This window comes from Triturus cristatus, chromosome 2_1 (assembly GCF_964204655.1).
Source record: "Triturus cristatus chromosome 2_1, aTriCri1.1, whole genome shotgun sequence".
Classification (NCBI taxonomy): domain Eukaryota; kingdom Metazoa; phylum Chordata; class Amphibia; order Caudata; family Salamandridae; genus Triturus; species Triturus cristatus.
Genome location: NC_140581.1, coordinates 675648159 through 675670449, shown reverse-complemented (window position 1 = coordinate 675670449; position 22291 = coordinate 675648159).

Here is a 22291-nt window from a genome sequence, read left to right as displayed (position 1 = left end):
GGCTTGTATATATTATTGAAAATGCTTCCACTTACAGCCCTGGTGACACCACGACAATGTTGCTGCTCCTGAGTTTCAAAAAGAGAAGGGAAATCCAGAGAGAAAATGATTCTCTTTAAAGGATTTCCTTTCCCCTAGAACGCTCACCTGACATGATGTCATGCCGTAACTTCTCCACTAGTGAGAAGTGAGCATTGTGAGCACGCACATATCGATGTGCCTGCTGTCACTGCCGTCCAGAAAAAAAACGGCAGACTGTGCCAGGGCACAAAAGAGAGCCCGCTAGAGACCTGTTTCAAGGCCACCGTTAAAAAACAACAGGTGCTCAGCACCGGTGAGACCCGGCCCACTTAAAGCCCTGGGGTGGGGTGAGAGATTTAGAGAGAAAAAAAAGAAGCAAGTAAGAGAGAGAAAGAATACTGGGGAGGGCCTTGAGAGGTGAGGGCCAGATTAATTGCCCATTTTTCCTTGAAGAATCTGTGGGTGACAAACCACCCCAATTATGTATACAACGTGGTGATCCTCATACTCTCTTCGAATGCAAATGCCCTCCAGCCCAGTTGATGTGTTGATGAAATTTAAACCCTGGTGGCTTCAGCCATGCATGTGTGACGCTTGTAGTCTGTCAAGAGAAGACTGCGGTGTTGTTTAGTGCTCTGCAGCAAGCAGCAGTATTTATGTACAAACTTGTATGAAATGTTCATTCTTGATTTATAACTTTTAAAAGTTTGCAAGCGCAAGTAAAGCACATAACTAGGTGATGGCAGCACATGGCAGTGGGGGGCAGACCACAGTTTGTGATTCACACTTGGGAATCTTCCACTGCTGTCACTACTTTTTTTTAGTCTTGTTGTGTAACTGTTCTTTGCGTTAGGGAAGCTTGCGCTCTTGTTGTCAAAGCTATACCTGTGTTATATGCTGCTGAAGCCAAAATGATTGACTCAGTCTCTATGAGAGAGAGGGCCCAGGGGTGCGCTGGTGCAGGGATGCAAAGAGGTGGAGGCGGAGCACGTGTACAAATATGGGTAGGTTTCCCTCCCACACACACAGCGGTGTGTTCAGGTAGCTGTGTGCGTGTTGTCTGTGCATGTTGCCTGTGTGTGTTGGTTTGTGTCTGGCTTGGGTACTTTGAAGCTGAAAGCTAGTAAAGCCTATATCTAATTCCCACAAGCCCAGCGGTTCTGCTGCCTCAAATTTCCATAGAGCCCTTTTTAACACTGTGGAATTTTAAATTTTCTGTATAGGTGATACAATGTTTTTCTTCCAATCCTGACCCAGCTTGCTTTTAATACAATGAAATTCCACGTACTGGAATGTCGGGAGCTCCTTTTAGGACAATTGAATGCTGATGACCAGTAAGGACTGGTATAGATCTACAACATTCCAATGTTTCCACTATTCCGGTGTTTGCCTATTGTTCCTTGCTCCCCTTGTTTGTTTTAGAACATAGTAATGTCATTGGGCAGAAATCCTGCTCTAACAGCTTTATTAACCTTCTGTGTATGCCAATACCACTTATTAAAGGGCCCCACCCTCTCTTATAGGCCTGTGTTTTATTTGCCAGGTAGTGAAGTCCTTCTGCTCTCATTGCATTGTGCACCCTTCGCCTAGTAACAGTAACAATGACACCCGCCGCAAAGCAGACAAGGTTTCAGATTCCTATGAGTGCTATTTTCATAATTTCAGTCAATTAAGTGTAATTATGAGTGGCATTTCAACAACAATGAATGACACTTTCTGGCGAGCAAAATCAAGCAATGAAGATGAGAGAATCATACAAGTATGAGACATTGCACCCATTTGTGCAATGTGATTGTCAGAATCATACGTTTTGAGCTGAATGATTTGAGCACCTGCACTTCATATTTTACAAATTAAGCACTGTCGTCGCCACTTGTTAAATTACCACAAAATCCATAATTGATATTCAGGAGTAAGCTTTAATCCATGAAGCACAAATAATGGCCAGCCAATCATTTCATAAACAGCACCCCTCCCCCCCCATTCTATAGTCCAGAACAAGGACAGCACATGCTAGGTATGTAAAGAAACACAAGCTCTGCTAAAGATGAGAAATAAGAGAATGTAACACTTAAACTATTTGCTGATGACATAATACTTTACCTCAGGCCTGAAGAACAAAACATTAAAACGTTATTGACAGAATTTGAGCAGTTCCAATCGATTGGTAGATATACAATTAACCATAATAAAAACAGAATTTCTTTTATTTAATCCCTCTCTTAAAACACTTCCTTTAAATTTTCAGCTACTGGATTCCAATCCCAACCCAATTCGCTATTTGGGGATAAATGTAACTAATCGCTGTACAGAACTCTATCACTTAAATTATGAAGTGATGATGGAAAAGATCAGAGCAAAAAATGAGCACTTCATCCTCTCACAATAGGGCGAATCGCTTTAATATTGAGTTTTCTTTTTACTAATGTGCTGATTAAAATCAGAATGGCCTATTTTAAGGAATTGGAGGCCCTTTTACGACATTTTATTTGGATAAACAGGTCCTGAGAGTTAAAATTCCAGTGCTTCAGCTAGATATAAATAAGGGTGGATCGGCACTACCTCAGATATGTGCATATTATGAAGCCTCTCTTATATTAGTTCTGTCAATAGATACCAAAGGGTCTCTGGGTTGTTTGTTTTTGGAAAGGATGATGCAGGACGCCAGCTTCCAGCTTCAAGTATTTATATAAAATGGCCAAATTTATAAAAAAAGACGTGGTATAAAACACTGCAGGAGTATTGTTAGAGACTTCAAGCATTTCATTCTGCAAATGCTCAGTCTGCAGGGTATGAATATTTGAGGCTTAGGGAATGCAACGTTTTGGGCCTACAAATGCCAAATAGCCATTTAATGTATTGGAATACAAATGGCTTTAAAGAACTGGGGCATTTTGGGGTAAGGGGAACTGTATGACTTGGCAAGACTTTCAAGCTAGGTGCGGGGATCGGTGTAAGCTCTTTGTTAGACCTTGCACCTTGGCGTGAGTCTCCCTTCCACTTTTTGTCGCTGTGCCTCATGTGTTTTGCTGGTGTTAGCTGCTCAGAGCACTGTGCCACTGCCAACCAGTGCCACAGTGCAAGTGCTCCCTATTTAAAATGTATATGTTGGTTGGATTCCATGATTGGCTTATTTGGTTTACTGTCAGACCCCAGTAAAGTGCACCAGGAGTGCCCAGGGCTTGTAAATACAAATGCTGCTGGTGGGCTTGCAGCACTGGTTGTGCCACCCACAGAAGCGGCCTAGTAAAATGTGTCTAAGGTCTGCCATTGCAGAACCTGCGTGCAGGCTGGTACTGTCATGCTGACTGGGCAAGTGCACCCACTTCCCAGTCCCTAAACCTTCCCTTAACTTCATATTAGTCACCCTTATGGTAGGCCCAAGGGCAGGGTGCATTGTGAGCATAAGGTAGGACAAGCCCTGATGTGTGTGGCATGTCCTAATAGTGAATTACAGCCATTTTCGTTTTTCACTATTGTAAGGCTACCTGTTCTCCAGAGGCCAGAATGGGCTGTTAGAATTGTTACATCCTATGATCCTAACAGACCCAGGGAACATGGTAGAAAATCGAGTTTAATATGCCTGAACTCAGAATAATAAAATACATCTTTTAGTAAAGTTTATCTTAATATTCTGTGTTTGCAAATTCCACTTTTAGAAAGTTGGTATTTGCTTGCCTAATCATTTCAGCCCGCCTCTGCTATGATGTGTATCTGCCTGTCTGGTTTGTGTGAGTGACAGGGCTGGGGCAACCCAGAGGGGCAGGGCTAGGTAGCCTGGTGGTGAATGGAGAGATTGACATCCAGATGGGTGTGAGGAGTGCACCTGGACTCTGAATACGGCTGTGCTCTGCCACCACAATGCTGGCTCCACCTCCTGTGGAGCGGCTGATGTCTCTGCCCTGCACCCTGAATAGAAAGGCAGAGTCATGTCAACAAAGTGCTCAAGAACTGGTTTGGACTGGGCAAAGGCCCCTCTACCCCAGAGGAACAAAGGAATTAGGGGTATAAGTATTGGGACCCTGTTCCCAAGAAATTAGATCCTGCTTGACAAGAAGAACCTCTGCCTGAGGAGAAGGAACTGGGAAAGCTGTAAGGAGGAGTACTTTCCTGACCTGGGGAATTGGCCTGCAGTGGTTGCCTTGCTGCTGGAAGGAGAGGAGAAAGACTACAAAGACTTTAATTCAACTTGTGCTTAAAAGATCTCCAAGGGCTTGTGAGAACGAAGTCCCAGGACCAGTGGACTTCACCCCCCAGCTCCCCAGAGTCTTTTGGAAGTGCCTGCTGCTGTTGTTGGGCCTTCTGAGGGACTGTGTGTCGCAAGGAGCTGGAAGCGCGACTCAAGAAGGAGAAGCGTGCCGCCGTCGGAGCTGTTGTCGTCACATCTCGCAAAGGGTGTCGCCGCTGCAGCATCACATCGAGCGGAAGCATCTCGCATCATTCCGGAAGTGTCTCGCAACGCCGAAGAAGCGTGTCGCCATCGCAGCCATTGTAGCTGACGCATTGCACCGCATCAAGAGAAGAGTCTCACATCGAGGAAGAAGCGTGTCGCCATCGCAGCCATCGTAGTTGTCGCATTGCACCGCATCAAGAAAAGCGCCTCGCATCCACGGAGAAGTGTGCCGCCGTCGGAGCTGCTGTCGTCGCATCGCGTAAAGGGGTGACGCCGCTGCAGCATCGCATCGAGCGGAAGCGTCTCGCAAACGTCGGAAAAAGGTGCGGCTGCCAAGGCCGCTGTCGTCGCATCATGTAAAGGGGTGACGCCGCTGTAGCTGACGCATCGAGTCGAGTCTTCTCGCAACATCGGAGAAGCGTAACGCATCTAGAAGATCTTCACGTCTTTATTTCTTTGCACCAAAAACTTCATCACATCAGCATCGTTGCAACACTTTCGTTGCCCTGCGTGTCGCATCTAAGGTACATTGACTTAAAGTGTCGCATTTAAGAACTAAAGAGAGCTAAGCAAACTTCTACCACCTAAAGTAACAGTATTGTGTATTTTTGTTGTTTAATGGTCTTTTGGTAACTCTATATAAAGAATCCTTATTTTTAATATAAAAACCTGTGTGGTGTCCATCTGTAGTGTTGTCACTTAGTTACTGTATGTGTTCACAAATGCTTAACCTATAACTCTCTGAGATAAGCTTTGTCTGCTCGCGCCAAGCTACCTAGAGGGTGAGCAGGGGTTATTTTAGGAGTGTAACCCCTTACCCTGACTAGAGGAAAGGTTCCCTGCTTGTCACAAGTACCTACCTGTGCCAACCAGAGAACCCGGATTCTAACATTGGTGGTCAGCGGTGAGGATTCTGGACTTGCATTTGTGACTCATGTACAGTAATTGGTGAACACTACTTAGTGAGTGCAGACCTTAAACGCAACCAATACTTGTTGGTAGATTTCTTTTGGGACTGTCTATTTTTGACCAATGCCAAGCTTACCATGGTGGAGAAAGCAGCATCCATAGTCTCTGTGAATACTGAATTTGAGTGGGAAGAAGAGAAATTGGATAGCTACACTGCCAAGCAGGTGAAATTCTTCTGCAAGAAATTTAATGTTTCTACAACTGGATGTAAAAACAAGGCAGAGTTCTACAAGGCGCTGAGGGCCTGGGTAGAAGCAAGGAATGCCACTGATGATGAGAATGCAGATGAGCAGCTGGATGGGCCAGTGGGTCCAAGAGGAAGAAGAACGCCTTCCCCTGCAGGTAGCAGTGTTTCTAGTAAAAGTTTATCTCCAGGGGAGTTGGCAGACAGGAAGGAAACCAGAGCTCATGAGATAGAGATGGCAAAACGAAATGGACAATGGGCAATGGAACAAAAAAGGCTGGAAATGGAAGAGAGAAAAAGCCAAATGGAGCATGAGATGAAAATGAGGGAGCTGGAGTTGAAAGCCCAGGGCTTGGGAAGCACTCCCTCTGGTGGCAGCACACCCCCAGTACAGGTAGAGTCCAGAGTGTACATACCCAAAGATGTAGTGAAGGATTTCTTTTAAAATGATGACATAGGGCAGTGGTTCAAAGCCTACGAAGTAGCCATGTCCTCCCACCGGGTCCCTGAGAAGGATTGGGGAGCAGGGTTGTGGGGGCGGTTCTTGAGTGAAGGGCGGGACACACTGCTAAATTTGCCCTCAGATGTATATAACTCTTACCCCCATATGAAGGATGCTTTAATGGCTAGGTATGGGTTAACCCCTGAAATGTATAGACAGAGGTTCAGGGGTTGCACTAAGATTCCCAATAGTACGTATGTGGAGTATGTGACTTTTTTTGCAGAGCACTGGATGGTTGGGTGAAGGGTAGCAAGGTTGATAATTTTCAAGGGCTTCTTGATTTAATGGCATGGGAGCACTTGTCCAGTAATTGTTTTCCTGAGCTACGCCAGCACCTGATTGATAGTAGGCTGACTAACCCTAGGACGCTTGCTGAGGAGGCGGACCGCTGGGTCAGTACCAGGGTCCACAAGGGTCCCGTGGGAGACTCCGCCAAAGGTGGGCAGGGTCCCCAGCAGAAGAGCGGGGGGGGGGGACAAGGGTAAACAGAGGGAGTTCCAGAGGAGGCCCGAAAGTAATCCCCAAGGGAACCAAGGGAAAGGTTCTCAGCCTCCCCCACCCCAGAAACCGACTGGGGCCCCGACAGTTACCCCTGTTCAAAGAGGGCCCCCAACCTGTTATAGATGTGGTGAGCTGGGTCATTTTGCCAATGATCCCAAGTGTCGCCAGTTTGGTAAACCAACACCCCCTGGTGCACCCCCCCGGCAGACGGCTAGTGTAGCCCTGGGTGGAGAGATGGGTGTCCAAGGTGGGTGGGGTTCAGTAGAAATGTCCCTGGTCTCATTAGGAGACCGTGAAGTGGTCCCCAAAACCCAGCTGCCTGAGAACACTAAAAAATACAGACAGTGGGTGACCATAAATGGCCATAGGGTGGAAGCTCTCAGAGACACAGGAGCCAGTGTGACAGCTGTCAAGCGCCACCTGGTGTCTCAGGAGCAGGTTGTCCCAGGAGCATTCTATCCGGTTGTTGCTGCCGACAACACCGAGAGTCACTGCCCGGTGGCTCAGGTTCCCTTTGAGTGGGGGGGTCTCTGGTACTCTTCAGGTAGCTGTGAGGCCCGCCATGCCTGTAGACTGTCTGTTAGGGAACGATCTGGAGAGCTCACCTTGGGCTAAGGTGGAGCGGAGTACTCACCTGGAGATGTTGGGTATGCCAGATTGGGCATGTGTCACCACACGGTCCATGACAGCGAGTAGAGGTACTCAAGAGGACCTGGAGCCTGAGAGGGAGGTACAGGAACCGGCCTTAGGGAGAAGAGGCAGGGGGTGCGGGAAACCAGCCCCTGAAGTTCCCACGGTCCAGGAGGAAGCAGACCTTGAGGGGGATGCCCTGGAACCTACAGGGGAACAGATAGCTGAACTGGGGGACCTGCCTGAGCTGACCCATTGGCATCAAGAAGGAGGACCCTCCAGGGAAGAATTCTGCAGGGAGCAGAAAGAGTGCCCTTCTCTCATGGGTATGCGGCAGCAGGCTGCAGACCAGGCCAACGGTGATCAGTCTGGAACACATTTCATTTACTGGGAGAACGACCTCCTGTATTCTGAGCCTAAGGTTGCTTAGCCTGGGTCAGCCCGTGTGCTGGTGGTACCCCAGCACTTCAGAGCCTTCCTACTGGGGCTGGCTCACGATGTGCCATTGGCAGGACATTTGGGGCAGGACAAGACCTTTGAAAGGCTTGTCACCCACTTCTTTGTGCCCCAGATGCACAGTAGTTCAGAAACTCACTGTGTCGCGTTCTGCTATGATTTCCGTTGAGTCGAGTGAAGCACAAGGGTTCCACCTCCCGACGTTCCCGGCTCTGAATATAGTAACACAGAGTACCAGGGCAATCAGGCGAGGGAAAGGGAATTAGGATGGGAACAGCGGGGAATGGGATACCTGTAACATAAACATAAACGCAGTACAATAACCATAAGGCAACCTACTCTCATTAGGTCTCGCTAGTATGCCTCTGCAATGTGTCACCTCACAACATGCTCATACAACAATCACCTAACCTCATAAACACAGTGTCTCAGCAGGAAGCCCTTCCCCTTCTACTTATGACCTTCTAGGTGGGAGATAACGCTCTCAATATCACCTGTCTGTTCCCTGAAAATTAAGTGAGAAATGTCAAGAGTTCTCGCACCAAAAATAGTCCTGAACCAAAGGTCCCAGAGAGAATAGTTATAGTCACTCTCTCCCCAAGCTCTGATACTCGTAAGCTCGAACAACCCCCAACTATTGTCCAGAACCGAGCCGCCCCTCCTTCTTGGTGATCTACCTGACCGTTGTCCAGTTTGCGGCTCCGGTAGTCCTCCTGCTCGTGTTCCGCGGTCGGAATATGAAGCGTCCGCTCCTACTTCCTCTTTTATCCGGGGGGTTGAAAAGGCAGCGACGCTTTGCTCAGCGTCCCGCTCGGCTGAGATCCGGGGTGAAGAAAGGCGGTGACGCTTTGCTCAGCGTCCCGCGCAACGGAGGTCCGGGGTGACGAAAGGCGGCGACGCTTAGCTCAGCGTCCCGCTCAAAGGAGATCCGGGGTGTTGCCAAAGGCGGCGACACTTACTTCAGCGTCCCGCGAACAACGTCCTCGGTATTGAACTCCGAGTTGCTCTGACCACGCGCACCCCCCCGACGGAATCCTGAGTACAGCGGGGGCACTCCGGTACAATTGTCTCGCTCCTGCGAGCTCCGGCTAATCCTCGTGTCTTCGTTCTGTCTCCACTAGACCAAAATCCAAATAGGCAGTATTACGCGCTCCGATTGGTGTTCCTTGCCCGTACTTAACAGCTGTGGCCACGCCTCCTCCCCGCCGGGGTTCCTGGGAGTTGTGGTCTGACTGCATCTTCGGTAGGCGCCTGGACTCAGTGCCTGACACCATGCCCCCCGCCCGTGCGCCTCCTAGAACCAGGTTTATCCGGAAAACGGGCGTGAAACAACCGTACTGCGGTCGGAGCATGTACATCCGAGGACGGGACCCAGGAATCCTCCTCCGCCGTGTACCCCTTCCAAGCAATGAGGTACCACAGACGACCCCTCCGAAACCTTGAATCCACCACCTTACGTACTTCGTACTCCAAGTGTCCGTCCCGAACCACCGGCGGAGCGGCCACTCTCCTTGCCCCCAATGCCGGTTTTAGGAGACTGCAGTGGAACACTGGATGAACGCGCAAGGAGGCCGGTAAGGCCAACCGGTATGCCACCGCTCCCACACATCTCACCACGGGGTACGGACCTATGAAGCGAGGATGGAAGATGCTGCGCAACTTAAAGCGAAGATATTTCGTGGACAACCACACTCGGTCGCCCGGTTGATACAATGGTCCGTCCTGTCGATGGCGATCTGCCCAGGTCTTGTACAAGATCTTGGCCCATTCCAGATTAGTCTTCAGACTTTTGTGTATGTCTCCCAACGCCTGTAACTGAGTCGCAAGAGCCGGCTGATCCTTTGTTTCCTCGGGGAATGATAATGGGAGCATCTTGGCGTGATACCCATAATTGGCCTGAAATGGGGATTCTTTGAGGGAGCTGTGCCAAGCGTTGTTGTAGGAAATTTCGGCCAACCACAGCAGCGACACCCACGACGTACTTGCTTCTTTCGCATAACAACGGAGGAATGTCTTGAGCGTTTGATTCAGACGTTCGATCTGGCCATCTGTCTGTGGGTGGAAGCTGGTGGATGTGGCTACCTCCACTTGTAAGGCTTTACACCAGGTTTTCCAGAATCGGGCAACAAATTGTGGGCCTCTGTCCGATACTATCACTCTGGGAAATCCATGCAGACGCACCACCTGAGACAATAATAACTGGGCTGTCTGACTGGCTGAGGGTAGATTCTTGCACGGAACGAAATGCCCCATCTTGGTGAGGCTGTCTACCACCACCATGATCGCGTCGCATCCCTGGTCTAGAGGTAGGCCAACCACAAAGTCCATGCTTATGTTTTGCCAGGGTCCATCGGGAGTCGGCATGGGGACCAACTTGCCTTTAGCCTTTGAATGGTCTCCTTTCGCCCTAGCGCAGACTTCACACTGCTGGATCCATCGACTGACGTTCTTATCCATGTGTTTCCACCAAAAATGTCTTTGCAGGAGATGTAGTGTTTTTGTACGACCGGGATGTCCTGCTATTAAAGACTCATGGCACCATATGAAAGCCTGGCATTGTAGCTCCTCCGTAGGCACGAACAGACGATCTTTGAAAAAAGGCAAACCCCCTTTTATGTGCCTGTCCGCCTCCTGTTCCTCCCATTGAAGCCATTGCACCAGAGTGCGGTGTCTTCGGATGGTTGTCAAAAACGCATCGGCCCGGACCACACATACCACCTTCTCCGGGGGAATGATGGCCTTGATGTCCTCTAGACGACGTTCCTGTCCCCCCTCTTGTCGTGATAACGAATCCGCTTTCCGGTTCTCCGACCCTGGTCGATACGTGATGATGAAATCAAAGCCAGGAAAAAACAGCATCCAGCGCATTTGCCGTTGTGTGAGATGCCGGGCTGTTTTCAGGTACTGTAAGTTTCTGTGATCGGTATACACCGTTACGGTGTGTTTAGCCCCCCACAGGTAGTGCTGCCATTCCTGAAACGCCTTTCGGATGGCCAGTAACTCTTTTTCGGCAATCGTGTAGTTTCCTGGACAAGAAGGCTACTGGATGTAACTGTCCTGACAGTGTCTCTCTCTGGGACAACACAGCACCCACGGCGATGTCCGAGGCGTCAACAAAAGGGGCTTCTGATTGGGGATGTTGCAGTGTGGGGGCGGTCGTGAAGGCCTGTTTCAATTCGCAGAAGGCCTGCATGGCCTCCGAAGTCCATGAAAACGGATGACCCTTGCGTAACAATCGAGTGAGAGGCGAGACGAGCTGGGAGAAGTGAGAGATGAACCTTCCATAATAGTTTGAAAAGCCCAGAAAACACTGCACATCTCTTACAGTTTTTGGTATGGGCCCCTCCTGTACCGCCGCCACTTTTCTTTCAGCCATGCTCAACCCTGAAGGACTCAGGACCACCCCCAGGAATTCCACCCTCTCTACGTGGAATTCGCATTTGCTCAACTTGCAAAACAAATTGTTCTCCCCTAGTTTGTGTAACACTTGTGAGACGTGAGTGATGTGTTCTCGGGGATCTGCGGAATATATCAGTATATCGTCGATATACACCACAGCCGTCTTATCAATGAATTCTTTGAGGACATCATCGAGAAAGTATTGGAACGCCGCCGGGGCGTTGCACAGCCCAAAAGGCATCACCCTGTATTCAAATAGCCCGTACCGCGTCTTAAAGGCCGTCTTCCACTCATCCCCCTCCCTTATCCGGACCAGGTGGTAGGCCCCTCGCAAATCCAATCGAGTGTAAATGGTCGCCTCCTTCACCTGATCCAGCAAGACAGGGATGAGTGGAAGAGGGTATCGGTTACGGACGGTGTTTTTGTTCAATACTCTATAATCGATGCACGTTCTCAAGTCACCGTTGGCTTTCTTAATGAAGAAAAGGGGGGACGCTGCAGGAGAACGGGAAGGCCTGATAAACCCAATCTCCACATAGTGCTCTAAGTATTGACGTAGATGTTCCGTCTCTGGTTCGGACAGGGCGTAGACTCGACAAGATGGCATTATGGCCCCTGGGATTAAATCTATTTGACAGTCATAAACTCGGTGGGGTGGCAGGATTTCTGCCTTGCTTTCGCTAAACACCTCCCTGTACTTGCCAAAGATGGCTGGAAGAACCGTCTCTTTCTCTACCGCTGTACTGAGGTGATACCCCTGCGTGAGGGCTAAAAGATGGATTTGATGAGTATTGACACACGCCTCTCTACAGTATACGGTGTCAAACTCCACCATTTTCTGCTTCCAATTTATCGAAGGGTTATGTGTCGTCAACCAAGGCATGCCTAGGATAACCTCATATTGCGCCGCCTCAATGATGTTCAAAACCACCTGTTCTACATGATCCCCCAGGGGTCCTGGTTTGGTCAGGGTTAGAGATTCAGTAACTTCGTTGATGGGCCCTGATTTAAGAGGCTTCCCATCCACCGCCCAGACTATCTCGGGACTCGTTCTCTGGATTCGCTTCAACCCAAGCCGCTGTACTAGCCCACTATCGACAAAATTCCCAGTGGCCCCGGAGTCTATCATTACTCCTATCTCATGCTCTCTGCCTCCTGACATTAAGCGCATGCGCAATACCACATGTGACTCGGAAGCAACCGACTCTACGACGGCCAAGGAAGGCAACTGCAAAACTCTAGGTGTGGACGTCTCAACCTTTCTGTCTGAGGCCCGCTCTTCAGAGGAAGGCGCCTGTACCGTGGCTACTGCCACTTTCTTCGTACCGGCGTATCCCCCTTTTTTGGGTTTGACGGGACATTCACGGACGTAATGACCTTTTTTGCCGCAATACATGCAGAGACCTGCTAGGCAACGGTTTTCTCTCTCAGTCCGTGATAATGGGGCCCTGATCGCACCCACCTCCATAGGTTCTACCTGAGCTTCCGTGGAGGCCCCTGCGGGTCTGGATCCTCTCTCCCCTTTCTCGACGTGAGCATACACTCTCTCTCCCTTCCGCTCAGCCAACCTATGGTCCAACCGAAGCGTAAGGTTCATCAAATCTGTATACGTAGTAGGCTGCGGATCTATTTGTGCCAGTACGTCCTTCATTTCATCACGTAAACCCTGGTAATAGAGGGACATACGCTTTTCCTCTGGCCACGCTGTCTCAGCAATGAGACGGTTAAACTGAGTCAGATACGTCACTAACTCGTGTTTGCCCTGACGGAGTTCCAATAATTCTCGGTCCGCTGACAAAGTGGTGGCTCTCCTGTCAAACACCCTCTCGAACTCGATTCTAAAGGCGTTCCAATCCGAAAGCAGAGGATCGTCGTATTTGACCAAGGGAACCGCCCAATTGGCAGCGTCCCCCGTCATGTACGATATCGCAAACGCCACTCGTGAATGATTAGTTGGAAAAGAGGCGGGTTTGCAGGAAAAATGTAACGCTATTTGAGTCAGAAACGTTTGAATTTTGAGGGGGTCACCCGTGAACCTCTCCGGGCTTGCCAAGGGTATGGGTGGTGAAACATTTACGTGTATTGGGGAAGACGACGGCGTAGCGTCAAATGGGTTGCGCCCCTGTCGTTCTACCCTGTCTTTAAGTGCGGCTGTTTCTATTTTGGAGGCAGCCAATTCCTGTTGGACCAACAGGAGGGCTTGCAACACCTCATCTAAAGAGGCCATGCTCGTGCTCGACTCGACTCCACGGAATTATTTTTTAGGCGCGTAATTCTGTCGCGTTCTGCTATGGTTTCCGTTGAGTCGAGTGAAGCACAAGGGTTCCACCTCCCGACGTTCCCGGCTCTGAATATAGTAACACAGAGTACCAGGGCAATCAGGCGAGGGAAAGGGAATTAGGATGGGAACAGCGGGGAATGGGATACCTGTAACATAAACATAAACGCAGTACAATAACCATAAGGCAACCTACTCTCATTAGGTCTCGCTAGTATGCCTCTGCAATGTGTCACCTCACAACATGCTCATACAACAATCACCTAACCTCATAAACACAGTGTCTCAGCAGGAAGCCCTTCCCCTTCTACTTATGACCTTCTAGGTGGGAGATAACGCTCTCAATATCACCTGTCTGTTCCCTGAAAATTAAGTGAGAAATGTCAAGAGTTCTCGCACCAAAAATAGTCCTGAACCAAAGGTCCCAGAGAGAATAGTTATAGTCACTCTCTCCCCAAGCTCTGATACTCGTAAGCTCGAACAACCCCAACTATTGTCCCGTACCGAGCCGCCCCTCCTTCTTGGTGATCTACCTGACCGTTGTCCAGTTTGCGGCTCCGGTAGTCCTCCTGCTCGTGTTCCGCGGTCGGAATATGAAGCGTCCGCTCCTACTTCCTCTTTTATCCGGGGGGTTGAAAAGGCGGCGACGCTTTGCTCAGCATCCCGCTCGGCTGAGATCCGGGGTGAAGAAAGGCGGCAACGCTTTGCTCAGCGTCCCGCGCAACGGAGGTCCGGGGTGACGAAAGGCGGCGACGCTTAGCTCAGCGTCCCGCTCGAAGGAGATCCGGGGTGTTGCCAAAGGCGGCGACGCTTACTTCAGCGTCCCGCGAACAACGTCCTCGGTATTGAACTCCGAGTTGCTCTGACCACGCACACCCCCCCGACGGAATCCTGAGTACAGCGGGGGCACTCCGGTACAATTGTCTCGCTCCTGCGAGCTCCGGCTAATCCTCGTGTCTTCGTTCTGTCTCCACTAGACCAAAATCCAGATAGGCAGTATTACGTGCTCCGATTGGTGTTCCTTGCCCGTACTTAACAGCTGTGGCCACGCCTCCTCCCCGACGGGGTTCCTGGGAGTTGTGGTCTGACTGCATCTTCGGTAGGGGCCTGGACTCAGCGCCTGACACACTGCAGGACCTGCCAGACTTGCCAGGCAAGTGGGAAGAGTGGAAGGAAGCAGAAGGCTCCACTCCAGCCATTGCCTGTGGTCTGTACCCCATTCCAGCGAGTGGGGATTGACATTGTAGGGCCACTGAACCCCAGGACAGCGATGGGCAATAGGTTCATCCTGGTCCTGGTGGACCATGCCACCTGGTATCCGGAAGCCATCCCTCTGAGGACAGTGACGGCCCCCGTGGTGGGACGTACGCTGATGGGAGTTTTCTCCCGAGTGGGATTCCCTCTAGAGGTGGTGTCTGACCGGGGTACCAATTTCATATCTAAATATATGAAACCCCTTTGGCAAGAGTGTGGTGTAATCTACAAGTTCACCACACCTTACCACCCCCAAGGAAACGGGTTGGTTGAGAGATTCAATCGAACCCTAAAAGGCATGATAATGGGTCTTGAGGAACCCATGAGGCGTAAGTGGGACGTCCTCTTACCATGCCTTCTGTTTGCTTACAGAGAGGTGCCACAGAAGTCTCTAGGGTTCAGCCCCTTTGAGCTTCTGTACAGACACCCAGTGAGAGGACCTCTAAGTCTGGTCAAGGAAGGCTGGGAGCAATCTCCCAGGAAACCTCCCCAGAATGTATATAGCTACATGCTGGCCTTCAGGAACCAGACTAGGGGTTTCAGGGAACTTGCTGAGGCAAACCTGGAAGCCAGCCAGGAGGAGATGAAGCGGTGGTACGACCAGAATGCCACTCTGGTAGAGCTTCAGCCTGGACAGAAGGTATGGGTCTTGGCCCCAGTGGAGCCCTGTGCGCTCCAGGATAAGTGGACCGGTCCCTTTGAGGTTGTGGAGCGCAAGAGCCCTGTCACCTATTTGGTAAACTTGCGGTCTCCAAGGAACCCCTTGAGGGTCCTTCATGTCAACCGCCGCAAGCCCCACTTGGAAAGGTCCCAAGTGGGCATGCTCTTAGCGACAGATGCTGGGATGGAGGAGGAGACCGAGCCTCTTCCTGACCTCCTGTCAGCCAAGGAGCAAGATGGGTCAGTGGATGGTGTCATCCTCTCTTCCACCCTGACCCCTGAGCAACAGAACGATTGTCGCCAGTTACTGGGACAATTCTCTGACCTGTTTTCCCTGATTCCCAGTGTCACTGATTGGTGTGTCCATGATGTGGACACTGGGGATAGTACACCTGTGCGGCACAAGGCCTACAGGTTGACTGACAGGGTAAGGGCCTGCATCAAGGAGGAGGTCTCCAAGATGTTTGCCCATGGGGTAATTGAGTCCTCAAGCAGTCCTTGGGCCAGCCCAGTGGTTTTGGTACCAAAGGCTGCCGCTCCGGGAGCCACACCCGAACTCCGGTTCTGTGTGGCCTACAGAGAACTCAATTCGGTCACCAGGACTGACGCACACCCCATCCCCAGAGCTGATGAGCTCATAGATCGGCTAGGGGCTGCCAACTACCTCAGCACGTTTGATTTGACGTCTGGGTATTGGCAGATCACCTTGACCGATGGGGCCAAAGAGAGGTCAGCATTTTCCACCCCTGATGGGCATTACCAGTTCCGGGTTATGCCCTTTGTGATGAAGATCGCCCCTGCCACCTTCCAGAGGTTGGTCAACCAGGTCTTGGTTGGGCTGGATTCCTTCAGTGCAACCTACCTGGATGACATCGCAGTGTTCAGCTCCATGTGGGAGGAACACCTGCGCCACCTCTGGGAAGTGTTGATGGCGCTGCGGAGGGCAGGCCTCACGATCAAGGAGAGTAAGTGCCAGATCGGGCAGGGTTCCGTGGTGTACTTGGGGCACCAAGTTGGGAGTGGCCAGGTGGCACCCCTTCAACCCAAGATAGAAACCATCCTGAATTGGGAGTCGCCCAAAACCCAGACAGAGGTGAGAGCCTTCCTAGGTCTCACCGGGTACTACGGGAGGATTGTCAAGGGGTATGGCAACATTGTTGCCCCCTTGACAGCGCTGACTTCAAGGAAGCAGCCCCGGAATGTGATTTGGACTGACACCTGTCAGAAATCTTTTGAGGCCCCGAAAGCTGCTATGTGCGCGGCGCCCGTGCTTCAGGCTCCCAACTTCTCCAAAGAGTTTATCGTTCAGACAGACGCTTCAGAACATGGTGTGGGGGCTATTCTTTCACAGATTAATGAGGAGGGCCTAGATCAACCTGTAGCCTTTATTAGCAGGAGGTTACTACCACAGGAACAGAGATGGAGTGCTATTGAGCGTGAGGCATTTGCTGTGGTCTGGGCGCTGAAGAAGCTAAGACCCTACCTGTTTGGGTCTCACTTCCGGGTTCAGACAGACCACAGGCCCCTCAGATGATTGATGCATATGAGGGGTGAGAATCCAAAGCTGTTGAGGTGGTCCATTTCCCTACAGGGTATGGATTTCACGGTGGAACATCGCCCTGGTACAGATCACGCCAATGCTGACGGTTTGTCCAGATTTTTCTGCCTTAGTGATGAGGAACTCCCTGGGGTAGGGTAGTTCTCCCCACTTTTCAGCTGGAGGGGACACATGTTAGACCTGGCACCTTGGCGTGAGTCTCCCTTCCACTTTTTGTCGCTGTGCCTCATGTGTTTTGCTGGTGTAAGCTGCTCAGAGCACTGTGCCACTGCCAACCAGTGCCACAGTGCAAGTGCTCCCTATTTAAAATGTATATGTTGGTTGGATTCCATGATTGGCTTATTTGGTTTACTGCCAGACCCCAGTAAAGTGCACCAGGAGTGCCCAGGGCTTGTAAATACAAATGCTGCTGGTGGGCTTGCAGCACTGGTTGTGCCACCCACAGAAGCGGACTAGTAAAATGTGTCTAAGGTCTGCCATTGCAGAACCTGCGTGTAGGCTGGTACTGTCATGCTGACTGGGCAAGTGCACCCACTTCCCAGTCCCTAAACCTCCCCTTAACTTCATATTAGTCACCCCTATAGTAGGCCCAAGGGCAGGGTGCATTGTAAGCATAAGGTAGGGCAAGCCCTGATGTGTGTGGCATGTCCTTATAGTGAATTACAGCCATTTTCGTTTTTCACTATTGTAAGGCTACCTGTTCTCCATAGGCCAGAATGGGCTGTTAGAATTGTTACATCCTATGATCCTAACAGACCCAGGAAACATGTTAGAAAATCGAGTTTAGTATGCCTGAACTCAGAATAATAAAATACATCTTTTAGTAAAGTTTATTCTAATATTCTGTGTTTGCAAATACCACTTTTAGAAAGTTGGTATTTGCTTGCCTAACCATTTCAGCTCGCCTCTGCTATGATGTGTATCTGCCTGTCTGGTTTGTGTGAGTGACAGGACTGGGGAAACCCAGAGGGGCAGGGCTAGGTAGCCTGGTGGTGAATGGAGAGATTGATATCCAGATGGGTGGGAGGAGTGCACCTGGACTCTGAATAGGGATGTGCTCTGCCACCACAATGCTGGCTCCACCTCCTGTGGAGCGGCTGATGTCTCTGCCCTGCACCCTGAATAGAAAGGCAGAGTCATGTCAACAAAGTGCTCAAGAACTGGTTTGGACTGGGCAAAGGCCCCTCTACCCCAGAGGAACAAAGGAATTAGGGGTATAAGTATTGGGACCCTGTTCCCAAGAAATTAGATCCTGCTTGACAAGAAGAACCTCTGCCTGAGGAGAAGGAACTGGGAAAGCTGTAAGGAGGAGTACTGTCCCTGACCTGGGGAATTGGCCTGCAGTGGTTGCCTTGCTGCTGGAAGGAGAGGAGAAAGACTACAAAGACTTTAATTCAACTTGTGCTTAAAAGATCTCCAAAGGCGTGTGTGCTGAGCTTGCCCCCTGCACGAAGTCCCAGGACCAGTGGACTTCACCCCCCAGCTCCCCAGAGTCTTTTGGAAGTGCCTGCTGCTATTGTTGGGCTTTCTGAGGGACTGCGTGTCGCAAGGAGCTGGAAGCGCGACTCAAGAAGGAGAAGCGTGCCGCCGTCGGAGCTGTTGTTGTCGCATCTCGCAAAGGGTGTCGGCGCTGCAGCATCGCATCGAGCGGAAGCGTCTCGCATCGTTCCGGAAGGGTCTCGCAACGCCGAAGACGCGTGTCGCCATCGCAGCCATCGTAGCTGACGCATTGCACTGCATCAAGAGAAGAGTCTCGCATCGAGGAAGAAGCGTGTCGCCATCGCAGCCATCGTAGTTGTCGCATTGCACCGCATCAAGAAAAGCGCCTCGCATCCACGGAGAAGCGTGCCGCCGTCGGAGCTGCTGTCGTTGCATTGCGTAAAGGGGTGACGCCGCTGCAGCATCGCATCGAGCGGAAGCGTCTCGCAAACGTCGGAGAAGAGTGCCACTGCCAAGGCCGCTGTCGTCACATCGCGTAAAGGGGTGACGCCGCTGTAGCTGACGCATCGAGTCGAGTCTTCTCGCAACATCGGAGAAGCGTAATGCATCTGGAAGATCTTCACGTCTTTATTTCTTTGCACCAAAAACTTCATCGCATCAGCATCGTTGCAACACTTTTGTTGCCCTGCGTGTCGCATCTAAGGTACATTGACTTAAAGTGTCGCATTTAAGAACTAAAGAGAACTAAGCAAACTTCTACCACCTAAAGTAACAGTATTGTGTATTTTTGTCGTTTAATGGTCTTGTGGTAACTCTATATAAAGAATCCTTATTTTTAATATAAAAACCTGTGTGGTGTCCATCTGTAGTGTTGTCACTTGGTTACTATATGTGTTTCCAAATGCTTAACCTATAACGCTCTGAGATAAGCCTTGTCTGCTCGCGCCAAGCTACCTAGAGGGTGAGCAGGGGTTATTTTAGGAGTGTAACCCCTTATCTAGACTAGAGGAAAGGTTCCCTGCTTGTCACAAGTACCTACCTGTGCCAACCAGAGAACCCGGATTCTAACACTCTTCTTTTTGGATATCAGCAGATTGTGCATTACTGAAAAAATTGTGTCATCAGTCGAATCTAGGTTCCTCCCCAATAACAGTTGCTCTGTTGAGGACAAAGCTAAGGAGGGGTTGGAAACTAGTACAGCTTACTTCATGCCAAGGGTAGTGCCATTTGGTGAAAATGTTTTAGAAAACATCACGCTGACAACGCAATGCACTTTTTCCGAGGTCGAGTGGCAGGCGATCTTGCAATTAGGAAGCAAGGCCTTAAAAGCTGCAAACTTTATGAGAATGTATTTTTTTATCTTGCTGGATGGCATATTATACTCCTAAGGCCCTCCACAGAATGTATCCAGAACTGGAGGATCTTTGCTTTCGCTGCCAGCAGCTGGTGGGGGGGGGGCGAATGGGTACATAGCTTTTATACCTGCCCAATATTGTACGGTTCTGAGAAAAAGTAGTTGCTGCACTAAGTTTAGGATTACAAGGAAGGTTTGAACCGAAGGTGGGTGTAGCACTCTCTGGCTTTTTTAGGCAGAGGCAGAATTTGCCATTGGATAAAGGGGCTGAAACATTCATCATGATTGCCTCTTTAGTCACTCGATCTTTGATCTTGCAGAATTGGAACACAAGGTGGCGGGTAATATCAATACTTCCCAGAATCCGCCAGGAAGCTTGGCAGCCAGGAAACTTTAGGGGGAGACCCGTTGATTACAGGGGGTCTCTTTAGCTTCATTCAGCCCTCCTTGCAGGAATTATGAGCCCTGATTGCTCAAATCAGGCTCACACAAGGACCCTGCACCCCCTCAGATCCTGAAATCAGTTGTGGAATCCATCCTGACTAGATTGACCAACCTTCTTAATATCTCTTTGACGTTGGGTTAGCTGTCTAAATGTTGGAAACACGCTATAGTTATGCCACTTCTTAAAAAGCCCTCCCTAGACCCTGCCTTACCAGAAAACTTCAGACCCATTTCTCTTCATTCATTCTTTGCCAAAGTTGCAAAAAAAACATGTTAATAGCCGTTAGACCTGGCATAGCTTGGCGTGATTACCCCTGACTTTTTGCCTCTACCTCCTTTGCTTTTAGATGCTTTGGGTACTTTGCCACTGCTGATCAGTGTCAAAGTACAAGTGTTCCTTTGTAAAATGTAATGGTAACTGTTTGCCCATGATTGGTATGTTTGCCTTACTAGTAAAGTCCCTACTGATGTGCACTGTGTGTGCCAGGACTAGTAATGCAAAGGTGCGCAGAGAAGGGAACTCAGGCCTGCAGTGTAGGGCCTGCGCGCAGTTTTCTAAGTTAGCATGTTGTCCTGACAAGTGCAACCACTTATCAGGCCTTACTTTCCCTTTTGCGTACACAGTGGGCACCCCTGTGGTAGGTCCCGGGTAACCCCTGGACAGGGTGCAGTGGAAGTAAAAGGCAGGACTTGAAAAACATTCCATTTCGTTTTTCACTGGTAAAAGGCCATCCTGCCCATAGGACAGAATGGGGGAGGCTGGGTATTGTGTTTGTCAGTGGCGGCTGGTACATAGGGGGGAATGGGGCGTTGCCTCACTAGCCTCGGGACGAGGATCGGGGAGGAAGACAAGAGAGACACCACACGCAATGCAGCAGCCTCAAATGAAGTGCTCACTGCCCCGTGTGTCGAACACAAATTAAATTCTGTTTTGTTTTCTTCAAGGGATGAGGTCACAGCAGGTCTGAGACCTCCTGCACATGTGCTAGCCGGAGCGAGGAATATCGCTCGCCCTCGAAGCACATGCCGAAAGAGTGATGTCATCCTGAAGGGAGTGGCCACAGAAAGCGGAAAATGCCTGGTTTCAAATGGATGTGCCTATGCTGCGGCCCAGGCGACTTCAGCAGCGCGCCACTGAAATGAATGGCAAGGGGCAGGGCAGTGGGTGGCAACATGGAGCACTCCTCCTGCCTTCGCGATAGTCCCAGGCCTCCTGATTGGACAATGGGAGCTGAGGGAGTGAGCTGCAGAAGATCCCGCCGGCCGCCGCGCAGCTCTGACTCCGGCACCAGGACTGATGGCACGCAGCAGGTGCGCTGCACTCCATGTGCTGCTGGCTGTGCATTGCTCGGGACGGACACCGGCACCGGTCACAGGACAGCACTGCAGAACACTCTCGTCCTCCAGCATCTCACACGCCACAGGCCCAGATGTGTTTCTTGAGCACTCCGAGATGTCACTTGGCAGCTAGAAAGCACAAGCAGAGAGGAGGTGCAAATGTGAAAGATCGACTGTGCTGACTGCAGTGCAGAAGTCTGAGAGCAGCGCGCGTGTACACTTTCAGGTATACCCGAATGTGGCTTGGGTGGTTTCATTTATAGATTTGTGCATGCGCAGAGCTGAACTTCGGCTGCAGAAAGGAGGCATTGTTTGGCAGAAGTGTGGCGTAGAAGCTTTTTAGAGATGCGCAGTGGAAAGCGCTAGAGTGTGGGGGACGGAAAAGTGAGGGTTCTGGGTAACACTTACCAGGGAAGGCGGTGGTTGAGCTCCATGGGTCCTCGGAGGGGAGCTGGACGACACAGACCAGGCGCCTGTTACTGCTAATGAGAAACAGCTTGGGCATACAGGGTAGGTCTGATGACCGGACCACAAAGTACACGTTTAAAACTTCCCAAAGAAATACTTTACTTCGTTCTCCTCCTCTTCTTGGGGCTTGCAGTTTCCCCGCACCCTCCTTGCAGTCCGCCTTCCTCTGTTCATCCTCTCTCAACCTTCCTGCCCTCCCAAATATGCGCTTGAAAACGCACCACCAACCCACTCCTTCCTTCAAAACATTTTCAGGGGAAGAACTCTCCCGAGCCCCCCCTCCCTCCCACCACCGGGCACTCAACATAGACCACTACGCCCTACCACGTTCAAATGTCACCAGCCGCCCCTGGTGTTTGTTAGCCTAGTTTCCCATAGGTTTAAAATGGAGAGGTGAAGTTTAGTATGTATGAACTCATAGTGTCATAACACATCTTTCTAT